This window comes from Giraffa tippelskirchi, chromosome 11, assembly GCF_054371585.1.
Source record: "Giraffa tippelskirchi isolate mGirTip1 chromosome 11, T2T-mGirTip1v1.2.pri, whole genome shotgun sequence".
Lineage (NCBI taxonomy): Eukaryota > Metazoa > Chordata > Mammalia > Artiodactyla > Giraffidae > Giraffa > Giraffa tippelskirchi.
Window position 1 is genome coordinate 39,612,839 of NC_137285.1, and position 23,249 is coordinate 39,636,087.

A 23,249-nucleotide genomic window follows, 5' to 3' on the forward strand; every position below is an offset into this window, starting at 1 on the left:
AGAAAAGGATCTGAGGCAGAATTCCTTTCTAAACTATGTAAGACCCCACCAGTGAAAGCTGGTAGCAACAGTGGAAGTGGTGTTAGCATGGCTATTGATTTTCCTGCCCACTTCCAGACCAAGGTCTTTTACACCAGACTGGTGATGCCCTCCCACAGTCCCTTGATTCAAACAAAAATAAATAAATATTTATTTTACCATTTGTCAGTATGTCTGACTTTTTAAAAGCCAACCCATCAAACATGAAAATAACTGTATGGTGTATGTATACAACTTGCATTGTTTAAGGCAATTATAACAGAAGAAAGGCAGAGAAAGAGGAAATATTTTCTTCTGGCATTTCTTACTAGCTTCTGACATAATATAAGTTACTGCATTTTAACAATATAAACTGTCTCAGAACATCTGATTCCCCCTAGCAACTGCCAAAACTGCATTCTGCAATCACTAAAATAGAAGAAAAATAATACTTCTGCCAAATACAAAAATAGTATCTCTCAGTGAAAGAGTTAAGAAACTGATGAGCTCTGTAATAGATTGTCTTTGATTCTAAACATATCATAAAATATCTTAGCAGCTCAGTGGATGCATTCAGCACCTTATACCTTGAAAGCAATTCATACGTTTCACTAAAAAAGTTTACCATCAATGCCACAGCACTTTTCCTAAACATTTTCTACCACAAAATTGTTTCATCACATATCTATGAATATCTTGCAAAATACTAACATTTCCAGAACACAGCTTAGAAATCAGTTATACAGAATTTAATAATTTATCATCCAGCAATATAGATAATCAAAGTACATATACGTGCTAAAGAAGGCAAAAAAAGGGGGGGATTTATAGGTAGAGAATGCTCTTCAAATATTATATGCAACAGACCTGACTGCTACTGTCTGCTACTTTCCATTCAGTCTTACTCAGTTTCTCTACATTTTCAAGAATTCCTCTCTATTTTCCTAATTTTAGTTCTTCAAGAAACACTCATGACTATCTGAATCAACCATACTCAAATTTTTATTTACAGATAAAAGAAAAACCAAATATAACTAAGCAAAACTACACTGAGTCTGTGTAAGTAATCATGTAAATAAATGTACTACTAAAATGACCAAAATGTACTAATTAAAACATATGTTCCCCTTTTTCAGGAATAGCACAGTTTTAGCTAAAGTAAACATGACAGAGAAAAGCTAGAATATATATAGAATAACCCTGAAAGGATACAAAAAAACTGGTAATAATGGTTGCCTCTAAGAAAGAAAACTACAGGATACTTTATGGTATATATTTTTGTAGTGCTTGAATTCCTCGTCATATGTGAGTACTGATTTTTTGAAAAATAAAATATATATTAAATTAAAAATTTTTTAAACAGTAAAGATATTAAGAATCCATACAGCAAGCATATGATAGGATTTGCCATGTACCTCATATATGAGAATTTCCTACTTAGTTATAAGTTAAAAGACTCACTATGAAAATTATTTGTTCAAATGTTACATTGATAAGAAATATTAGGATCTCCAGAGGAAAAAACACAAATAGCTATCCACAGCAAAAATAAAACTCATGATCGTGTCTTCTACTTGGTTTAAACATCCGACTCTTCATTCAATATCAGTAAATCCTTAGTAACATCTGGATTCAAATAAACATCTAAGAAATTAAAATTATTGAATTCACAGTCTGGCTGATAAAAAAGCATTCCAAGACCTAAGAACATTAAGTTTACTATGCCTTGATACCACGACACAAACAGAAAATCCTGAGGGATAGGGAGAATGAATCAGACTTAAAACTTTAGGGAATGTGGTTATATAAGTATTGAAAATAACCCATAAGAAAAATTTTACATATTAAGATATTCATCAGTTTTATTTTAAGGTGAGAAAAAATGGAAATAACCTAAATGTATATTAATACAGGAATTGTTCAGTTATAGAACATACTCTCAATCAGTATCATGAATTTTCATCATAGAATCTGTGGAGCAACATAGAAATTATTGATATCTACTGAAACTATAATATGAGACTGCATATATTCCATTATCAAAAATATGTTTCTGTGCCATATTTGTGGTACTTGACCGTCACAGCTCCAAGAGCTTGGAGAGGAAAAAGCTAAAGACCAAGACTCCTACTGTTCAATCACACACACACACACATTCATACCCCTCTACCAGGCCACCAGAGGCACTGTCACCTCTTTAGGGCTTAGCGTGGGAATGGACACATGTGTCCGCCACATGAAAAACAAAAACCTTGCTAGAATATTGTTGGCATCCTCAACTGAGATGAAATGCCCCCAAATAACTCATATTCTTTCAAGATTAAAACCCTTCTACCTATCTCAACTCAAGCTTGATTTCCACTTTTCCCCCTTTTGGAAGTATAACTCCAGGCTTCATCCTCGTCATTAGACCTAAAACCCTGAAACACAAGATACTTCGACTACCTCTCTGTTAGCTGATAAGAAATAATTTCAAGAATGAGATACAGAAGTTAGGAAAGGGAACCAATTTAGTTGAGGGAAACATAATTAATTTGTTCATTCATCCAAGAAAAAGGCACTTTGTGCACTGTATGTACCAAATGTGGAGAACACGGCAATAAACAAAATAAACATAGTTCTCATTCATATCTGGGGCAACTAATGCTGAGTCTATTCTGAACACAAAGAGTCTGAGTTGCTGCTGCTGCTGCTGCTGCTAAGTCGCTTCAGTCATGTCCGACTCTGTGCGACCCCACAGACGCAGCCCACCAGGCTCCCCTGTCCCTGGGATTCTCCAGGCAAGAACACTGGAGTGGATTGCCATTTCCTTCTCCAATGCATGCATGCATGCTAAGTCGCTTCAGTCGGTAGGATAACCCTAACAGATAAGCTTATATATAGATAGAAACATGGTTTTCAAAAAAAGTGTAGACAAGAATCATCACATGGTTAGTTTTTGAAAGCTAAGCACACAGAAATTCAACAGAGGGGAATCAAAAAGCCTTGAGTAACTGAATGTTTCACTGAGAATAACAACGCAGATTTGATGGAATGGGCAATAAACAAGATGTCAATTTCACAAATTTTAGAGACCTTAGAGGAAGAAGTTTATTGTGATGACTGATAAAGTCTAGGGAGAAGGCAATGGCATCCCACTCCAGTACTCTTGCCTGGAAAATCCCATGGACGGAGGAGCCTGGTAGGCTACAGTCCATGGGGTCGCTACGAGTCTGATATGACTGAGCGACTTCACTTTCACTTTTCCTTTCATGCACTGGAGAAGGAAATGGCAACCCACTCCAGTATTCTTGCCTGGAGAATCCCAGGGACGGCGGAGCCTGGTGGACTGCCATCTATGGGGTCGCACAGAGTCGGACACGACTGAAGTGACTTAGCAGCAGCAGCAGCAGATAAAGTCTAGAATATATTACACTAGATAAGTGTTAAGGTTGGGTGGACATAGAAGTTGGAGTCCTCAAAGAGGCAGGACCATTAAGTCAGAGGAGTGGAAAAACATTTTCATTAGCCAAAAATTTTCAACACAGGAGCAATTTTAATCAATATAAGAGACTTTGGAATAAATTTTAATAATATTTCCACAGACAAATTCTCTGAAGAAGGAATGCTTTAAAAGAAGATGATATGCCTTAAGAGACCTGAAGGGAGAAAATTCTCATGAATACAAACAATAAAATGGCCTGGAGATGAGCTGAAAGAAAAATTAAAAACTGTAAAAGCTAAGTATACGACTCCCAAAAAACATATTTAAGGGAAATTTTTTTTTTAAAAAAAGGTACAGCTTCAAAGAACTCTGGAAAACTCAGATAAGAAAAAAAAAAAGAGCTGAGGAAGACAAGAAAGAACTAATAATCATACCTAATTTGGCTCCAATAATAATATCAACAAATTTTACTAAAATAATAAATACCATCAAGATGTAAATACTTTGTAGCCACCTGTAATCTAATCCTCCCTTCTCTTATTTATCCTGCAACTATAAACAAACTACACATTTGGAGAACATGAAATAATCAAATTAAAAGTACTCCTTTGTATCCTCCATGACCCACCTCCCAGAATATTGGAAATAAAAGCAAAAATAAACAAATGGGACCTAATTAAAATTAAAAGCTTTGGCACAACAAAGGAAACTATAAGCAAGGTGAAAAGACAGCCTTCAGAATGGGAGAAAATAATAGCAAACGAAGCAACAGACAAACAATCTCAAAAATATACAAGCAACTCCTGCAGCTCAATTTCAGAAAAATAAACGACCCAATCAAAAAATGGGCCAAAGAACTAAACAGACATTTCTCCAAAGAAGACATACAGATGGCTAACAAACACATGAAAAGATGCTCAACATCACTCATTATTAGAGAAATGCAAATCAAAACTACAATGAGGTACCATTTCACACCAGTCAGAATGGCTGCTATCCAAAAGTCTACAAGCAATAAATGCTGGAGAGGGTGTGGAGAAAAGGGAACCCTCTTACACTGTTGGTGGGAATGCAAACTAATACAGCCACTATGGAGAACAGTGTGGAGATTCCTTAAAAAACTGGGAATAGAACTGCCATATGACCCAGCAATCCCACTGCTGGGCATACACACTGAGGAAACCAGAATTGAAAGAGACACGTGTACCCCAATGTTCATCGCAGCACTGTTTACAATAGCCAGGACATGGAAGCAACCTAGATGTCCATCAGCAGACGAATGGATAAGGAAGCTGTGGTACATATACACAATGGAATATTACTAAGCCATTAAAAAGAATACATTTGAATCAGTTCTATTGAGATGGATGAAACTGGAGCCCATTATACAGAGTGAAGTAAGCCAGAAAGAAAAACACCAATACAGTATACTAATGCATATATATGGAATTTGAAAGATGGTAATGATAACCCTATACGCGAGACAGAATAAGAGACACAGATGCATAGAACAGTCTTATGGACTCTGAGGGAGAAGGTGAGGGTGGGACGTTCTGGGAGAATAGCATTGAAACATGTATATTATCATATGTGAAACAGAACACCATTCCAGGTTCAATGCATGAGACAAATGCTCAGGGCTGGGGCAATGGGATGACCCAGAGGGATGGGATGGGGAGGGAGGTAGGAGGGGGGTTCAGGATGGGGAACACATGTAAACCCATGGCTGATTCATGTCAATGTATGGCAAAAACCACTACAATATTGTAAAGTAATTAGCCCCCAACTAAAATAAATAAATTTATTAAAAAAAAAAAAAAGTACTCCCTTGGGAGGTAACATTTTTCATCAACAAAAAATGCAGCAATAAATGAGAATAAGCCACTCAAAAGAAAAAAGAAATCCAAATTTTCTACATTGACAGAGAAAATGTGGCTAATGTTACCAAAGGATTTAGAGTAGCAAAACTAGGCAGGAGGTACTTCTCAGCAAATCTAATGTTTTTAATAGTATTTTAACATTTCTTCTCTGACATCAGTTTTTATAATTAGGAAATTCCAAAGTTGGTCAGAGAAAATTTAGTAATTGTGTAATTTATTAACTTGGGGCTGGGGGAGGAAAATTTTGTGTTTTATTTCAAAACTGACCTTTTATTAAGAGCTACAATGGATTGAATCTGGTGAGGTTTTCCATATTTTTTGAGGACAAAATGCTATTAAGACCTACAAACAAAATGTATTTTTATTAAAAATGACTAATGCTCAGTGAAAAGTTCAAAGGCTGGAAAAGAAGCACTAAAAAGAGTTTTTAAAACAACAGTTCAGCTCACTCAGTTACTGGAAAAGTCATTTTCATAGTTAACTGTCAGGGCTAAGCAGCAGCTGGAAAAGCAGCATATTCTATAATGTAGTTAGTAAATGTCATGCCTTATTCTTGAAAGAAGCAAAACACATTACCCTTAAAGACTGCAAATGACTCTATAACAGCAGACAAGATATACAATAGATTTAATACACAATGCATATCACACTAAAAGATACCTCTCAGCCAGATGCAATGTATGGTCACTGGGTGGCTCCTGGATTCAAAAACATAAATAAGTCAATTTTTCCTGTTAGAATTGAAGAAATCTGAATACAGAAACTATACTAAATTAATATTATTAATTAGAAGTTGAATTACTTAGATTTAACAATGTTTTATATTTAGGAAGATGAATGTCCTTGTTCATTAAAGATTCATGCTGAAGCATCTGGGGGTAAAATGTAGGTAACTTACTTTCAAATGCATGTAATTTGTGCGTGCATGTGTGTGTGTGTGTGTGTATAAAGCAAGTGTCTCAAAAATGCTCAAAACTTGGTAAATGTAAGGTATATGGACGTTAACTGCACTTTCTACATTATTTAAATTTTCTGGAGCTTTTTATTTTCTTTCTTTTAAACTATGAAAGTATGATTTTAATAACACATTTACAGGAGACTTGGAAAATACAGAACGAAGTTATATATAGTTTCACTATTACAATTATTTTTTAAGTATATAAATTAAGATTTTTTAGTTGAAGTTTCAATATCAAACTCTCAAAAATTAATAGAATGAATAGACAGAAAAGTAGAAGATATAGTAGACCTGAAAAGCACTATGAGCCAATTTAACATAATTAAATTTTATACAATTTTTACACAACCGCAGGATACAAATTCAATTCAAGTTCCCATAGACTATAAACCAGAAGATACTGGAACATATTCAGGGATGTAAAACAAGGTGCAAAAATTTCATGGTCTAAAGGTATTGAAATCATACAGAATCTGTTCTTTCATAACTGTGGAATTATGTTAGAAATCAATTATCAAAAGATATTTTGTATTGTCATATGTGAAACAGAGCACCATTCCATGTTCGATGCATGTGACAAGGGCTCAGGGCCGGGGCAATGGGATGATCCAGAAGGATGAGAGGGGGAGGGAGGTGGGTGGGGGGTTCGGGAAGGGGAACACATGTAAACCCATGGCTGATTCTTGTCAATGTATGGCAAAAACTATTACAATATTGTAAAGTAAATAGCCCCCAACTAAAATAAATAAATTTATTAAAAAAAAAAAAAAAAGATATTTAAAAATAACCCACATGTTTTCAAGAGCAATGTGATATTTACCAAAAGAGACCTTTGACTTAGACACTGAAAGCCTCAATAAAGTTGAAAGACTGAAAAAACACAGAGGGTGATTGCAGAGAAGAAAGCATTTAAATGAGAAATTAATATCAAAGATATTTAAAAATCCCATGTATCTGGAAATAAAATGTCCACTTTAAATGATGGGTGTACCTAAGAAACCATAACAAGGAAAATTAGAAAATACATGAAACAGGATAAATATGAAAAGAAAGTTTATCAGAATTTGTTGCATATAGCTGAAGCCACTCACTGCAGTTAAATATAAAGTGGAATCTTGAATAATATATGGAAATGAATAATACACACAAGCATAAAATTTTGTGAAATTTGAAGAAAATCTGTACGTTAATAATAATGTATCACATGCTAATTTCCTGTTCGTTTTTTTACAATATAGTATTTCTTTATATTCTCAGAATTGGATTAGAAGTTTCAAACCTCATCAAAATTTTTAAATAACTAAAATAATAAGCTTTCCAGACTTTTAGCAGTAATACTAGATGCCAGAATAAATGGAACTATATGAAAGATTTGAGTGAAAATAAATTAGAAACCTAGCATTCTATTCATGCTGAGTCAAACAAGTGAATCTAAAATGTCATAAATTTTTTAGCTAAGCAAAAATTCATAATTTTTCTAAAAATAAATATTATATATAAGATTTTCTACTTGATAAAGAACAAAACAAAAGAAATGGAGAATTGGAAAACATAAACTAAATGAAATGGGAGCACTGAATATGAAATAGAAAAAGTGAAACAAACTAGGTAAAAGTTAAAAAAAAATCACCCTATGGTCCAGTCATTTTTAAACACAGATGCTCATTAGAAAGACATCTGGAGCTTTGGAGGAAAAACAAGCAATACATGGGCATTTGTATTTTTCAAAAAAAATTCCAAGATAATTCTGATATGCATCTGGATTTTAAAAAGTGATTCTAGGTTTTTCCTATTAAATGTCAGTTTTAGGGGTAAAGAATTCTATTATTTTCTGTTGACTAACCATGATACAATGGAATTAAAAAGAGAAATAGTTACATAATCACATTAATAAAACATGTTTATCTGTTTTAACAATAAATAATCAGACAAAAAATAAAAGATAATTACAATTTCAAGCCATAATGGAAACATGATTAACCTAACAATATAAAATAGTTACATACAATTTGAGGGGTTAAGTAGAGTGAGGTGGTAGGTGGAAGCACATACATACACATTTTTCATCCACCCAGCCAGTCTATGTCTTTTGGTTAATGCATTTAATCCATTTACATATAAAGTAATTATCAACATGCATGATCCTATTATCATTTTCTTAATTGTTTCGGATTTGTTTTGTGTTAGCTTTTTCTTTCTCTTGTGTTTCCTACCTAGAGAAGTTCCTTTAGCATTTCTCATAAAGCTAGTTTGGTGGTGCTGAATTTTCCTAACTCTTGCTTGTCTGGAAAGCTTTTGACTTCTCCATCAAATCTGAATAAGAGTCATGCTGGGTAGAGTATTCTTGGTTATGCATTCTTCCCTTTCATCACTTTAAATATACTGTGCCATTTCCTTCTGGCTTGTAGAATTTCTGTTGAGAAATCAGCTGATAACCTTACGGGAGTTCCCTTGTATGTTATTTATCATTTTTCCCTTGTTGCTTTTAATACTACATCTTTATCTTTAATTTTCATTAGCTTGATTACTATGTATGTCCCTTGGTGTGTTCCTACTTGGGTTTACCCTATCTGAGACTTTCTCAGCTTCCTAGACTTTGTTGACGATTTCCTTTGCCATGTTAAGGAAGTTTTCAGTTAAATTATCTTCAAATATTTTCTCAGGTCCTTTCTCTTTCTCTTCTCATTTTGGGACCCCTATAATGTGAATGTTGGTGCATTTAATGTTGTCCCAGAGGTCCCTTAGACTGTCTTAATTATTTTCATTCTTTTTTCTATATTCTGTTCTGCAACAGTGATTTCCACCATTCTATTTTCCTGATAATTTATGTGCTCTTTTGCATCAGTTACTCTGCTACTGAGTCCTTCCACTGTATTGTTCATTTCTGTTTGTTCTTTATTTCTTCTGGGTCTTTGGTAAACATTTCTTGAATCTTCTCCATTCTTTTTCCAAGATCCTGGACCATATTCACTATCTATTCTGAATTCTTTATCTGGAAGGTTGCCTATATCCACTTCATTTAGTTTTTATCTGGGGTTTTATCTTGTCCTTTCATCTAGGACATAATCCTCTATATTTTCATTTTGATTAACTGTTTGTGATATGATTTTCGTTCTGGCAGCTGTCGGATTATAGTTCTTCTTGCTTCTTCTGTCTGCCCTCTAGTGGATGAGGCTCAGAGGGTTGTGTAAGCATGCTAACGGGAGGGACTGGCAGTGTGAAAAACTGGGTCTTGTTCTGGTGGGCAGGGTCATGCTCAGTGAAACTTTAACCTGATTGTCTGCTAATGGGTGGTTGTTAAACAGCTAGTTGCAATTTTGATGCTCTTTCAGGAGGAGATGAGTACATGTCCTTCTACTCTGCCATCTTGAACCAATCTCCTAGGTTTTTAATTTGATAAATGAAAAGGTGGGAAGGAAATCAAGATATCCCTACCCAACATTGTTGTTGTTGTTTTTCAGTTTCTCAATCATGTCCAACTCATTGTGACCTCATGGACGGCAACATAGCAGGCTTTCCTGTCCTTCACTATCTCTTGGAGTTTGCTCAAACTCATGTCCATGGAGTCAATGATGCCATCCAACCATTTCATCTTCTGTTGCCCCCCTTCTCCTCCTGCCTTCAATCTTTCCCAGCATCAGGGTCTTTCCCAGTAAGTCAGCTTTTCACATCAGGTGGACGAAGTATTGGAGCTTCAGCATCAGTCTTTCCAATGAATATTCAGAGTTGATTTCCTTTAGGATTTACTGGTTTGCTTTCCAAGGGACTCTCAAGAGTCTTCTCCAACACCACAGTTCAAAAGTATCAATTATTTAGCATTTAGCCTTCTTTGGGTCCAACTCTTACATCTGTACATGACCACTGGAAAAACCATACCTTTGACTAGATGGACCTTTGTCAGCAAAGTGATGTATTTGCTTTTTAATACACTGTCTAGGTTTGTCATAGCTTTTCTTCCAAGGAGTAAGTGTCTTTTAATTTCATCGCTGCAGTCACTGTCTGCAGTAATTTTAGAGCCCAAGAAAACAAAGTCTGTCACTGTTTCCATTGCTTTCCCTTTACTTTGCCATGATTTGATAGGACCGGATGCCATGATCTTTGTTTTTTGAATGTTGAGTTTCAAGCTAGCTTTTTCACTCTCCTCTTTCACCTTCAACAAGAGGCTCTTTAGTTTCTCTTTGCTTTCTGCCATTAGGCTGGTGTTATCTGCTTATCTAAGGTTATTGATATTTCTCCTGGCAATCTTAATTGCAGCTTGTGCTTCATCCAGCCGGGCATTTTGCATGATGTACTCTGCATATAAGTTAAATAAGCAGGGTGACAATATATAGCCTTGATGTACTGCTTTCCAAATTTTGAACCAGTCTGTTGTTCTATGCCCAGTTCTAACTGTTGCTTCTTGACCTGCATACAGGCTTCACAAGAGGCAGGTAAGGTGGTCTGTTATTCCTATCTCTTTAAGAATTTTCCACAGTTTGTTGTGATCCAAAAATAGAATCTCTACAGAAACATAAAGCAGAACTAGATAGGAAACTATCACCACAAAAACAAATTTTACCATCTAAATACACATGGCATACTGTATTAGGTATTCAAATAAAAAACTAACATGCTGTATGGTTTTTAAGAACATGTAATCTAAGACTAACACTGATGATAAACATAAATACTGAAACCGAAAAGGAATAGCTATACAAATTCAAACAATAAAGAAAGTATATGTCCTAATCACCACTACTTTTATGGTGGTGGTTTAGTCGCTAAGTCATATTCAACGCTTGCAACCCCATGGACTGTAGCCTGCCAGGCTCCTCTGTCCTTGGGATTCTCCAGGCAATGATACTGGAGTGGGTGGCCATTTCCTTCTCCAGAGGATTTTCCCAACCCAGGGATCAAATCCAGGTCTCCTGCATTGCTGGCAGATTCTTTGTCAAGTGAGCTACAAGGAAAGTCCCTACCTCCTCTGTCCATGGGATTCTCCATGCAAGAATACTGGAGTAGGTAGCCATTCCCTTCTCCAGGGGATCTTCCTGACCCAGAGGTTGAACCCAGGTCTCCTGCATTACAGGCAGATTCTTTACCATCTGAGCCATGTTGCTCACCATTTTTCTAGCTACACCAAAAAGAAAAGCTGCTCAAATTTGGCAAAGCTCATTCCAACCTTTATAACTCTATATACATTCTACCACTTCAACTGGCTCACAGGATATATAAAGTTTAACCAGTATCACTTTTTCATTCAAGAAATCAGAGTGGAGACTTCCCTGGTAGTCCAGTGGTTATGACTTCACCTTCTAAGGTAGGGGGTGTGGGTTAGTTCCCTGGTTGGGAAGCTAAGATCTCACATACTTCATAGCCAAAAAAAAAAAAACAAACAGAAAACAGAACCAATATTGTAGCTAATTCAATAAAAACTTTAAAATTGGTCCACATCAAAAAAACAAATCTTTAAATAAAGAAAGAAAGAAATTAGATGATCATTATTAATGAGGGACTTAATTTTGTGAGGGAAAGAAGCTCATTTCTGCTTATAACACTATCTTAGACACTATAACAAAGTATGCTGGGCTACATTACAAATTTGCCTTTTCCCAACAGTCCCTGCTTTTCACCATGAGTCAGTTCAAACATTCTTTCCTAAAAGCATTTTCTCATCACCCTAAATTTAGTTAGGATAAAGAAAATAATGGGCTTCCAGGGTAGTTCAAATGGTAAAGAATCTGCCTGCAAGGCGGGAGACCTGGATTTGATCCCTGGGTCAAGAAGATCTCCTGGAGAAGAGCATGGCAACCCACTTCAGTATTCATGCCTGGAGAATTCCATGGACAGAGGACCCTGGTGGGCTACAGTCCATGGGGTCACAGAGAGTCGGACATGACTGAGCAACTAACACTTTCACTTTTCAAAGATAATTATAATATTTTATTATCATGGTATATAATTTTTCCAATCCAAACTGATCCAGCATTTGCTAGGTTCTTGAGATACAAGAATAAATAAGATACTTGCCATATCAAGTCCCTAGTTTGGTACTGGAGACACTCATACAAAGAAATAACTATGTATGCCATCAGGGAGGGGGAAATCCACCCCTCCCCCAAAATAATCCATTTTTGGACTGGTCTAATAATTAAACTGGAGAAGGCAATGGCACCCCACTCCAGTACTCTTGCCTGGAAAATCCCATGGACGGAGGAGCCTGGTAGGCTACAGTCCATGGGGTCACTAAGAGTCGGACACGACTGAGCGACTTCACTTTCACTTTTCCCTTTCATGCACTGGAGAAGGAACTGGCAATCCACTCCAGTATTCTTGCCTGGAGAATCCCAGGGATGGCGGAGCCTGGTGGGCTGCCGTCTATGGGCTCACACAGAGTCGGACACGACTGAAGCGACTTAGCAGCAGCAATAATTAAATTGACACAAAACAAATCAAGTGGAGGAAAAAACCTTTAATCTGTATGTAAAGAGGTCTCATAAAAATAGGACACCCAGAGTAACTAAACCAGGCTATTAATACATCATTTTTAGACAAAGAAAATTACTTGTGAAGATTTAACAAAACAAACAGGCTTGTGCATGGGGTAGCAAACTGATTAAGTAACAAAGTCTGCTTATACAGCTTTATTTGTCTTGAAATACCTACGTTGGTGCTAAGAATGCTTTCTATGCTCCTGGTGTAGGGAGAATACCTTCACACAGGAGATTTACTTCCTACTTTCTGAGAGAAACTGTTTTTTATTATGATTTTCCCCCACCAGGCATTTGTCAAGTACCTGAAATTCAAAATAATCACTATGCCACTGTGGTGTATCTTGGGGTGACCTGCTCTGAGCCCCAACAGTGCCACTTACTATCATGCCATCCACCAAGCTACTCAAGTCAAAAACCTCAGATGTCTCTTATGATTCTCTCTTTTCTCCACTGACATCTAGGCCACTGGCAAAGTGACTCTATCACCAGACAAATCATGAATGCATCCTTTCTCTCCATTTCCACTATTACTCTGGTCCAGAACTAACTTCTCTCATCTGGATTGCTAGTATAAAACATAATTTGTCTCCCATAAATGGTCTTCCCCTCTTGACTCCTTGTGATCTGTTTTCCACACAAGAGAGAGAGTAATCTTTTAAAACATAAAACAGATCATGTCAGTCCCTTGCTTAAACCTTTCCAATGGTTTCACTTGGAATAGAATCCAAATTCTTTACCATGGCTGCCTTCCAGGTTCCATATGTTCTGGACATATCTATATCTCTGGCCTAATCTCCTAATCTCCCTCTCACACACTACACTTCAGCCATACTGATTTTCTTTGCATTTCTCAATTTTACCAGCTTTTTACCTCTTACACTTTTGTACCAGTGATTTCTCTCTGCCTAAAATGCGATGAGTACTTCTGTGGCTGGCTCATTACTGTCGTGCAGGTTTCAATTAAAATGTTACTTCTCAGCCAAGCCTTTAGCTATCACTCAATCTAAAATAGCCACCTATCCACTCCAGCATTAGTATCACTGTAACACTGATCATTACTTGACCTTTTCTTATTTAAAATTTTATTGGCTGTCTCTCTCTCTTCTAAATCAAGCCTTCTCAGGAGAAATTACTACTGACCTTATAAAAATAAAAAAGAATTATAATAGCATATTATAAGCAACTTCATACCAACAAATTAATAAATGAAATGGGCCAATTCCTAGAAAGACAAAAACTACTAAAACTGAATCAAGAAAAAATAGAAAGCCAGAGTAAACCTATAAAAATTAGAGACTGAATTATTAATTTTTAAAATTCCCACAAATAAAAGACCATGGATAGCTGGCTTCACTGATGAGTTCCACCAAAACTTTAAGAGAAATTAACAAAGGATTGAGATCAAGATGGCAAAGTAGGAAGACCTGACCTCACTTCCTTTCAGAAGCACACAAAAAATACAAGTACTTAGAAAGCAACTATCTCTGACGATGACCTAAAAAAAATAGAAGAGAAAATTTTCCACAACAAAAGATATAATGAAGGAGACAAGATGAGTAAGAGGGGCAGAGACATGGTCCAATCAGGATGCATACTTTTGGCAAGGCAAAACACAAGCTGGAGGGATATCACAATTGCTCAGGTGCTCACCTAGTAGTAAAGGGTCTAAGCCCCATATCAGGCTTCCCAGTCCATCGGTCCTGCACTAGAAAGATAAGCTCCCAAAATATTTGAAAACTAGCTAGGTTTACATTTAGAAGAATCAGAGGGTTGTAGAAAACTGAGACTCCACCCTTAAAAGACATATGAAAAACTCACTCCAATCCCAGCAAATGCAGCATCAGAAAGGCACATAGGTCAAATCCACTTTCTTATCGTAGAAAGCCTCTCAGAGAGGCCGGAAGCAGATGCAATACCCTCTTAGAGACTGAGATGTTGGTGGCATCCATCGAAGTTAACATAAAGAATTAGACAAAATGAGGCCTAAAGGAATACTGTCCAAACAAAAGGAAAAAACAAAAACCTAAGAAAAATAACTAAGTTAAACAGATAGCAGTCTACCTGAAAAGGAGTTCAACATAATGACTCTAAAGATACCATACTTGAAAGAAAAATGAATACTGTGAGAATTTCAAGAGTTAGGAAACATAAAGAAAAAATTAGACCTGAAAAATACAATAGCTAAAATAAAAAATGCACTAGAGAGAATTCATGATAGATTAGATGACGCAAAAAAAAATGGATCTGCAATCTGGAAAACAGAACAGTAGAAATCACTGAAGCTAAACAGACAAAAAGAATTTTAAAAAACAAGGCTAATAAGAGACCTCTGGACAACATAAAATGTACTAACATTCTGAAGTCCCATGGGGTCCCATAAAGATAAGAGAGAGAAAGGGGCAGAGAACTTATTTGAATAAATAATACTAATAAAGAAAAACTTCCCTAACCTGACAAAAAACACAGACATCCAGATCCACGAAGCACCAGTCTCGAACAAGATGAACTCAGATTCAAAGAGAGAAACATTACACTTAAAACGTCAAAAACTAAAGACTTAAATTAAAAGCAGTAACAGAGAAACAAGTAGTTACATACAAGGGAATTACCATAAGACTATAAGCTGATTTTTTGGCAGAAATTTTGCAGACCAATCCTACAACCAGCAATACTCTACCTGGCAGCATTACCATTCAGAGGTGAAGAAAAGAGAAATAATTTTATGACAAGCAAAAACAAAAAGAGTTCACTGCCACTAAACTAGTAAAATACTAAAATTTACAAGAAAGGTTAAAGAGATTTCTCTAAGCAGAAAAGGCCATAATCAGATTAAAAAACCATGAAAGAAAAAAATTTCACAAGTAAAGCAAAACATCTATTAAAGGTAGTGGATCAAACATCTACAAAGCTAAAAGTTAAAACATAAAAGTATAAAATCATGTATAACTACAGTAAGTAGTTAAGAAATACACAAAACAAAAAGATGAAAATATGACATCAAAAGCATTAAATGCAGCAAGAGAAGTAAAAATGTAGGGCTTTCTGAATGCATTCAAATTTGAGAGATCATTAATTTAAAGTAGGCAGCTATATACACAGATTGCTATATACGAACCTCATGGTGACAACAAACCAAAACTCTATAATAGATACCAAAAATTTTTTAAAAGAAATCCAAATGTACTAAAGATAGTAATCAAATCACAAAGCAAGTGGGGCACAGAAGAATAAAAAAGAACTACAAAAATAATTAGAAAACAAATTTTAAAAAGGGCAATAAGCACATGCCTGTGTGTTTGTGCCTGTGCTCAGTCACTCAGTTGTCTGACTCTTAGCAACTCCATGTACTGCAGCCATCCAGGTTCCTCTGTCCATGGAATTTTCCAGGCAAGAATCCTGGAGCAGGTTGCCATTTCCTACCCTGGGAGATCTTCCTAACCCAGGGGTTGAACCTACATCCCTTGCATCTCCTGCAATGGCAGGTGGATTCTTTACCACTGCACCAGCTGGGAAGCCCAAGTACATGCCTATTTATAATCAAATGCAAATGGAGCAAATTTTCCAATCAAAAGACACAGGATGGTTGAATGGATTAAAAAAATAAGACCCATATACATGCTACCTACAAAAGACTCATGTCAGATCTAAAGACACTCACAGGCTGAAAGTGAAGGGATGGGTAAAGATTGCTCAGGCAAATGAGAACAGAAGAAAAAGTGGGGAAGAAATGCTTATATCAGACAAAATAGATTTTAAAGACTTCAATAAGACACAAAGAAGGACATTATATAATAATAAAGAGATTAATGTAATAAGATAACACTTGTTAAATACCTATGCACAAAACACCTAAATACATAAAGCAAGTATCAGTAGCTATAAAGGAAGAAAGAGACAGTAATAAAATATTGTAGGGGACTTTAATACCTAACTTAAGTCAATTGTTAGATCATCCAGAATTACTATCAATAAGGAAACAATGGCCCTAAATGAAATATTAGACCAAATAGACTTAAAGACAGACATAATATTCCATCTGAATGTGGCAGAATATACACACTCTTTTCAAATGTGCACAAAACATCCTCCAAGACAGATTACATTCTAGGCCATAGAGCAAGTATCAATAAATTTAAGAAGACTGAAAGTATATCAAACATCTTTTCCAATCACAACTGTATGAAACTACAAACAAATGTGAGAAGAAAACCAGAAGAACACAGACATAGGGGAGATAAATAATATGCTACTAAACCAATGGGTTAACAAAGAAATCAAAGAAGAAATTGAAAAATACTTGAGACCAATAAAAATTGAAATACACTATAACAAAACCCATGCAATAAAGCAAAATCAATTCTAAGAGGAAAGTTTGTAGTGATATAGGCCTCCCTCAAGAAAAAAGAAATAACTCACATAGACAATCTAACATTACACTTAAAGGAACTATAGAAAGAGGAATAAGATCAAAGTTGGTAGAAAAAGGGAAATAAAACAAGAGCATAAATAAGTAGATTAAGCAACAGAAAACATCAATGAAACTACAAGCTGGTTCTTTAAAAAGATAAACAAAACAAAAAATGACAAATCTTCAGGTAGGGTCATAAAGAAAAAAAGAGACAGCAAAAACTTAAATCTGAAATGTAAAAGGAGAAGGTACAACTGACACCAGAGAAAGATAATGAATCATAAGGGATTACTATAAACAATATACTCCATCATGCATTCAAATTTAAGAGATCATTAATTTAAAGTAGGTAGCTATATACACAGATTGCTATATACGAACCTCATGGTAACAACAAACCAAAATTCTATAATAGATACCAAAAATTCTGAAAGAGATGGGAACACAATAAACTGTGGAAAATCCTGAAAGAGATGGGAATACCAGACCATCTGACCTGCCTCTTGAGAAACCTGTATGCAGGTCAGGAAGCAACAGTTAGAACTGGACATGGAACAACAGACTGGTTCCATGGGAAAAGAGTACGTCAAGGCTGTATATTGTCACCCTGCTTATTTAACTTATATGCAGAGTACATCATGAGAAACGCTGGGCTGGAAGAAACACAAGCTGGAATCAAGATTGCCAGGAGAAATATCAATAACCTCAGATATGCAGATAACACCACCCTTATGGCAGAAAGGGAAGAAGAACTAAATAGCCTCTTGATGAAAGTGAGAGAGGAGAGTGAAAAAGTTGGCTTAAAGCTCAACATTCAGAAAACTAAGATCATGGCATCTGGTCCCATCACTTCATGGGAAATAGATGGGGAAACAGTGGAAACAGTATCAGACTTTATTTTTGGGGGGCTCCAAAATTACTGCAGATATTGACTGCAGCCATGAAATTAAAAGATGCTTACTCCTTGGAAGGAAAGATATGACCAACCTAGATAGCATATTAAAAAGCAGAGACATTACTTTGCCAACAAAGGTCCATCTAGTCAAGGCTATGGTTTTTCCAGTAGTCATGTATGGATGTGAGAGTTGGACGGTGAAGAAAGCTGAGCACTGAAGAATTGATGCTTTTGAACTGTGGTGTTGGAGAAGACTCTTGAGAGTCCCTTGGACTGCAAGGAGATCCAACCAGTCCATCCTAAAGGAGATCAGTCCTGGGTGTTCATTGATGTTGAAGCTGAAACTCTACTACTTTGGCCACCTCATGTGAAGAGTTGACTCACTGGAAAAGACTCTGATGCTGGGAAGGATTGGGGGCAGGAGGAGAAGGGGACGACAGAGGATGAGATGGCTGGATAGCATCACCGACTTGATAGACATGAGTTTGGGTAGACTCCGGGAGTTGGTGATGGACAGGGAGGCCTGGCATGCTGAAATTCATGGGGTCGCAAAGAGTCGAACATGACTGAGAGACTGAACTGAACTGAGTGAAGGTCTAGCTGTTACACTGTTACTATAAAAGCAAATATCTAAACTAGGTATCTAACCAACACCAACATGAGACTGACCAGCAGACCACCCCTAGAAGTCAGGTTTCACAGCCCTAAACACAAGATTGGCACCAAACTGAAAACGCCCCCTTTTAGGCACCATGGAAGCGCTGTCACTCGACAGAGCCTACAGAAGATGTCAGAACATGGAGCTCAAAGGGGACATGGAATTTCAGAGGTTCTGACAGTGCATTATGGGGTTTTGATGAGTTGGGGAAAAAACTATCTCAGGCGGGACCTGATGGTCAGGGCTGCCAGCATTGCAATTTTTAAACTGAGCAAGAAAACAAAATCTCTACAGCCACTTTCTGAAGGTGAGAAAGCATGCATAGGTATTTTTTTCCTCCAGATATAGTAAACCCATGTTGTCAAAATTATTCTGTTCTTAAGGGGTTTCTCCCAATCAAGTTTAAACCCATTGGTCACAGATACTGGATATCTGGCTCCACTGGCATCAAGGTGAAAGTGAAACAAGATTTTCTTTTTCCCTTCATTTTTCAGTTACTATGCCAGATAGCTTCACTTTGTGCCTCCACTAAAGGGCTCCTGTACCCTCTGGCTTCTGACTGGTTCAGTCATGTGGAAGCCAACAGCTGCAGACTGGAGGAAGGGAAGACAGTAAGGTTGGAAAATATACTCCCCAGGCTCTCTCTGCCACTACTGGGATGTCCTCTCCCGCAATCCTTTCACTTTCAGGGTTCCAATGAATCGCTCCCCTCCCTCTTCAGGCTTACGAGTGGTAACAGCCTCCTAATAAGTAGCCATAGGGTGTACAGTATTCCTTATGGATTCTTACCACCCACAATCTTATTAAATTCCCCTCAGATTATTCCAACTAGAAGTGTGCTACATATTCCCTCCAGGGTCCCTGGCTGATAAAGATACCACTGAGTTTCTAGGATGGACCTTCAGAAACAACTAAGTACAAGATTTTAAGGAACATAATTTTTCCTGGGACAGCTGTTCTCAGTACTTGGGATCTATCTGAGTGAAGAACGAGGGCTGTGATAATGTTAGATGGCCTATTGGTCCTTTAGAATCGTCCTTAAAAATAAGGTTTATCAGAAATTTGACTCAGAATCAATAAAAGTCCTGAGACTTTGAAGAAACTTCACCAATTCCAATGAGAAACAGTATAAACCACAACTGCAAAAAAATATATGTATATTCTACATCAAGCACCTTCTAGCTGGGACTGAGCATGAGAATTTAACGTTAATACAAAACTTCAATTTCTCTGACTATAATTCACAAGTGCAAAAATCTTTTTGATATTTTATCTTAATTCCTCTTATTCTTTAAAGAGGATGAATCTCTGAACATCCATATTCTCCAGAAAATATTTATAATGGGAGGGTGCTTATCTTCAAATTTAAGCACAGTTTTTGACATTTTGCTCTAGGAACATCTTAACATTGTTCCACTTTATTTTACAACATGATTTCATTTTACAGTTTCTAAACTATGTTGGAAAACACTGCAGATCATTTTTTATAGTAACTAGACTAGGGTGATATTTCCACCTGTGTACAGGGAAGCTTTCAATTCTATTTAAACAATGTGTGGTTCTGACCCATTTCAGGGCCTGCTAGGAGAAAACTCTATATTGCCATCAGCTGCTCGAGTTGGACACGACTGAGCGACTTCACTTTCACTTTTCACTTTCATGCATTGGAGAAGGAAATGGCAACCCACTCCAGTGTTCTTGCCTGGAGAATCCCAGGGACGGGGGAGCCTGGTGGGCTGCCGTCTATGGGGTCGCAGAGCGTTGGACACGACTGAAGCGACTTAGCAGCAGCAGCAGCAGCAGCTCAAAGAAGACCCACAAAGAAGAAATGAATTGCACTGAGGGGGCCGCTCAGGAAAACGTAGCAGGAATACTCTTGACAGAGTGCTGTTCTCATCCTCACCCCACAGAGCCAACAACCCAATAGGATCAGTTCAGGGTGTCTCTAGGGAGCGTTATTGTCTCAATTCTTCATAATACAGGACATTCTGGGCACTGCAGGGTATCTTGCATCCTTGACGCTCCCCTAACCCCCCCCACCACTACACACCATTACTATTTTGTGATCACTGTTACAATGAAAAAACTTCCCCAGGGGAAGATAACAATCCTGCATTAGAGCCTCTGGGTTAAAAGAACAAAAATCTCAAAAAACACTTCTCTTCCACTCTTGATGTTTCCTTCCAATGTGAAGGGAACCCCATGAAAATAACATTCTTGGGCTTTTGCCAAAACTTTACTCCCTCTTCACCAAGGGAGGCACACAGACTTACTGATTGAAAATGTTAAGAAAAAGAAAATGGCATGTTCAACTCATTTCCTCTTCCCTTTCCCTTGGAAATAAGATGCCTGCAGAAAGAAAACATTGTGCTACTTTCCCACACTGAAGGTTGTATGGGGCAGCTCTGACCCTGCCAGGTAGTGCCTGCCCAGTCCTGTGCTGTTTGGGACTGGGTGGGGAAAGCTGCCTGGTGCTGTTTAGAGGAAGCCCACTGCCCCTACAGTTAAACTACAATTTCCAACATTAACTTTATGAAACATAAAGATGGTATTTTTATCTCCCACCGCCTCTATTTCATTTCTCAGTTCACGCAAAACATTAAAACAGGAACAGTATTTACTGACCCTCCTCAAATCCACACTTCTGCCTGTCTACTAACAAAGTTTCTACTAATCTAGATTTCTTTCCCCATCCTTCTTTAACAATACTTTTCACCATCTAAATCAAGTCCACACTTTTGAAAATTCTTCTTTTCAAAAGGAGTCTTCTCAACCTCTCCCATTCATATGCAAAGTCTACGGTGGCTAAGAAAATACAGACACTTAGAAATAGCTTGGCTTTAAAAAGCCTTTGGAAACATAAACAGCAAGTGCCATCCAGGAAAACCCTAATTCACAATGATTTTCCCCAAATATTTTCTTATTTTTCTCTCTATTCTTAAGCCAGATCAGCCTTTTTCTGAAGAATCTTCAATAAAATAATTTTATCACTAAGATGAATCTTTAGAAAACATAGAGATTCAAAATTCACTGTTAAAGAGTTTATTATCTCTCATTCTTTTATTAACAGTACTTTAATTGCCAGAAATATTTTCCACAAAGATATCCCAATTCAAATCTTTTGAGCTACTCAACTGTTCAACTATTTGGGGTTTTGAAGGAAAATAACAGACAGCATTTTTTCAGCCACTTTTTCCCCTTAATCACTAAACACATATACTTTAAGAGAAATTTAATCCAGCTTCTTCTGGTTTGCTTCCATTTAAATCATTAAAATGTTGTTTCTTAAAAGTCATTTGCTGTCCAAGAGATTTTTTTAAGCTAGCTTCCTTGCTTAAAAATCCAAATTGGCCATAATAATATGAGCTCTGATGCCAAAAGGTTTGGAATAAAAGTGTGAGCCCCAAGTTGGAAATCAGTTTTAAATGCCGGCTATGACCTAAAGGGACCATGTGGACTCCTCCCCCAACTCATTGAGGCTTCTGTGGAAGCAAACATTACAGCGGAGGTTACCAGAAGGTCTTCAAAATAAATCCTGCATTCAGTAATCAGTCAGAGCTTCTGGAAATTCTAATTTATGCCCTTAATAGTCGTATGTTTGTCCTAATCATGTATGATTTGTCCTCTACATTGTTTAAGAGGAAAAATACTTTCAACTAATGTTTAATTCATAAAATGATGAAATGAATTAACTCCTTTTTATAATGTTTACTCTTTTCATCCTTCAAATGTAAGAAAAATCCCTTCAATTTGAAGAGAATGTGTCCCCTTTGAGTAGCACCATTATTTGAGGTCATTTTACCTCCTACCATCTACTAGCAAAAAAAAAAAAAATCTCTTATTTCTTAAAAAGTACCATTACCACTGGTAGGAGATTTTTGAATGCTTTTGTTGCTGCATCATAAACTAGGAGAAGCAACTACTTTCAAAAATTAAAAAAAAAAAGCACCAAACTGCCATGTAACATTGACAAAGGCGAAAGAAACTCTTGGAAAAAAATTTTCTTCTTTGCTTCTTAGTTAGGAAAAAAAAAGTTTAACTTTCTTTCAGCAGAAGTTTCTCAGTCTTCCTAGTTAGAAGAGTAGAACCAACTTATTACTGACTTTATTGTTTAGAAATATATATAACTCACATTTGCCTACCTTCTTCAAAGCAATCAATCTGGAAATATATATATTTCTATGAACTGTGAAGATCAGAGAAATGAAAGCAACAATTTTCAAAGATACCAAAACTATTTCCTATAGATACAGTTTGACTAAGGGACATTGTCAGTTTTCAGAAGGCTGGTTTTTGATGAATAAGAAAGAAGCATTCAAGAACACATCTGGTTTTCCACACTGATTAGCATTTAACAATCCTAGTTCTAGCTTCTCAATTTAAAACATGATGTCAAAATGTCCTTAAGATTAAATGACTTTTAATGGATCCCTATCTATCTACTTCCTGAGGGATTAATAGCCCAAAAGTCTATTAGACTGCAATCTAAAATACTACAATTTTCTATCACACTGTAGTAACTTAACAGTACACTA

The 23,249-nt window shown here is 36.6% G+C and overlaps 1 long non-coding RNA gene across 1 annotated transcript in view; it reads right to left on the reverse strand.

Annotated features, from left to right (window-relative positions):
- Nucleotides 1–23,249, reverse strand: part of LOC145525363 (uncharacterized) — a 65,200-nt gene that overhangs the window by 26,791 nt on the left and 15,160 nt on the right. The window lies entirely within an intron of this gene.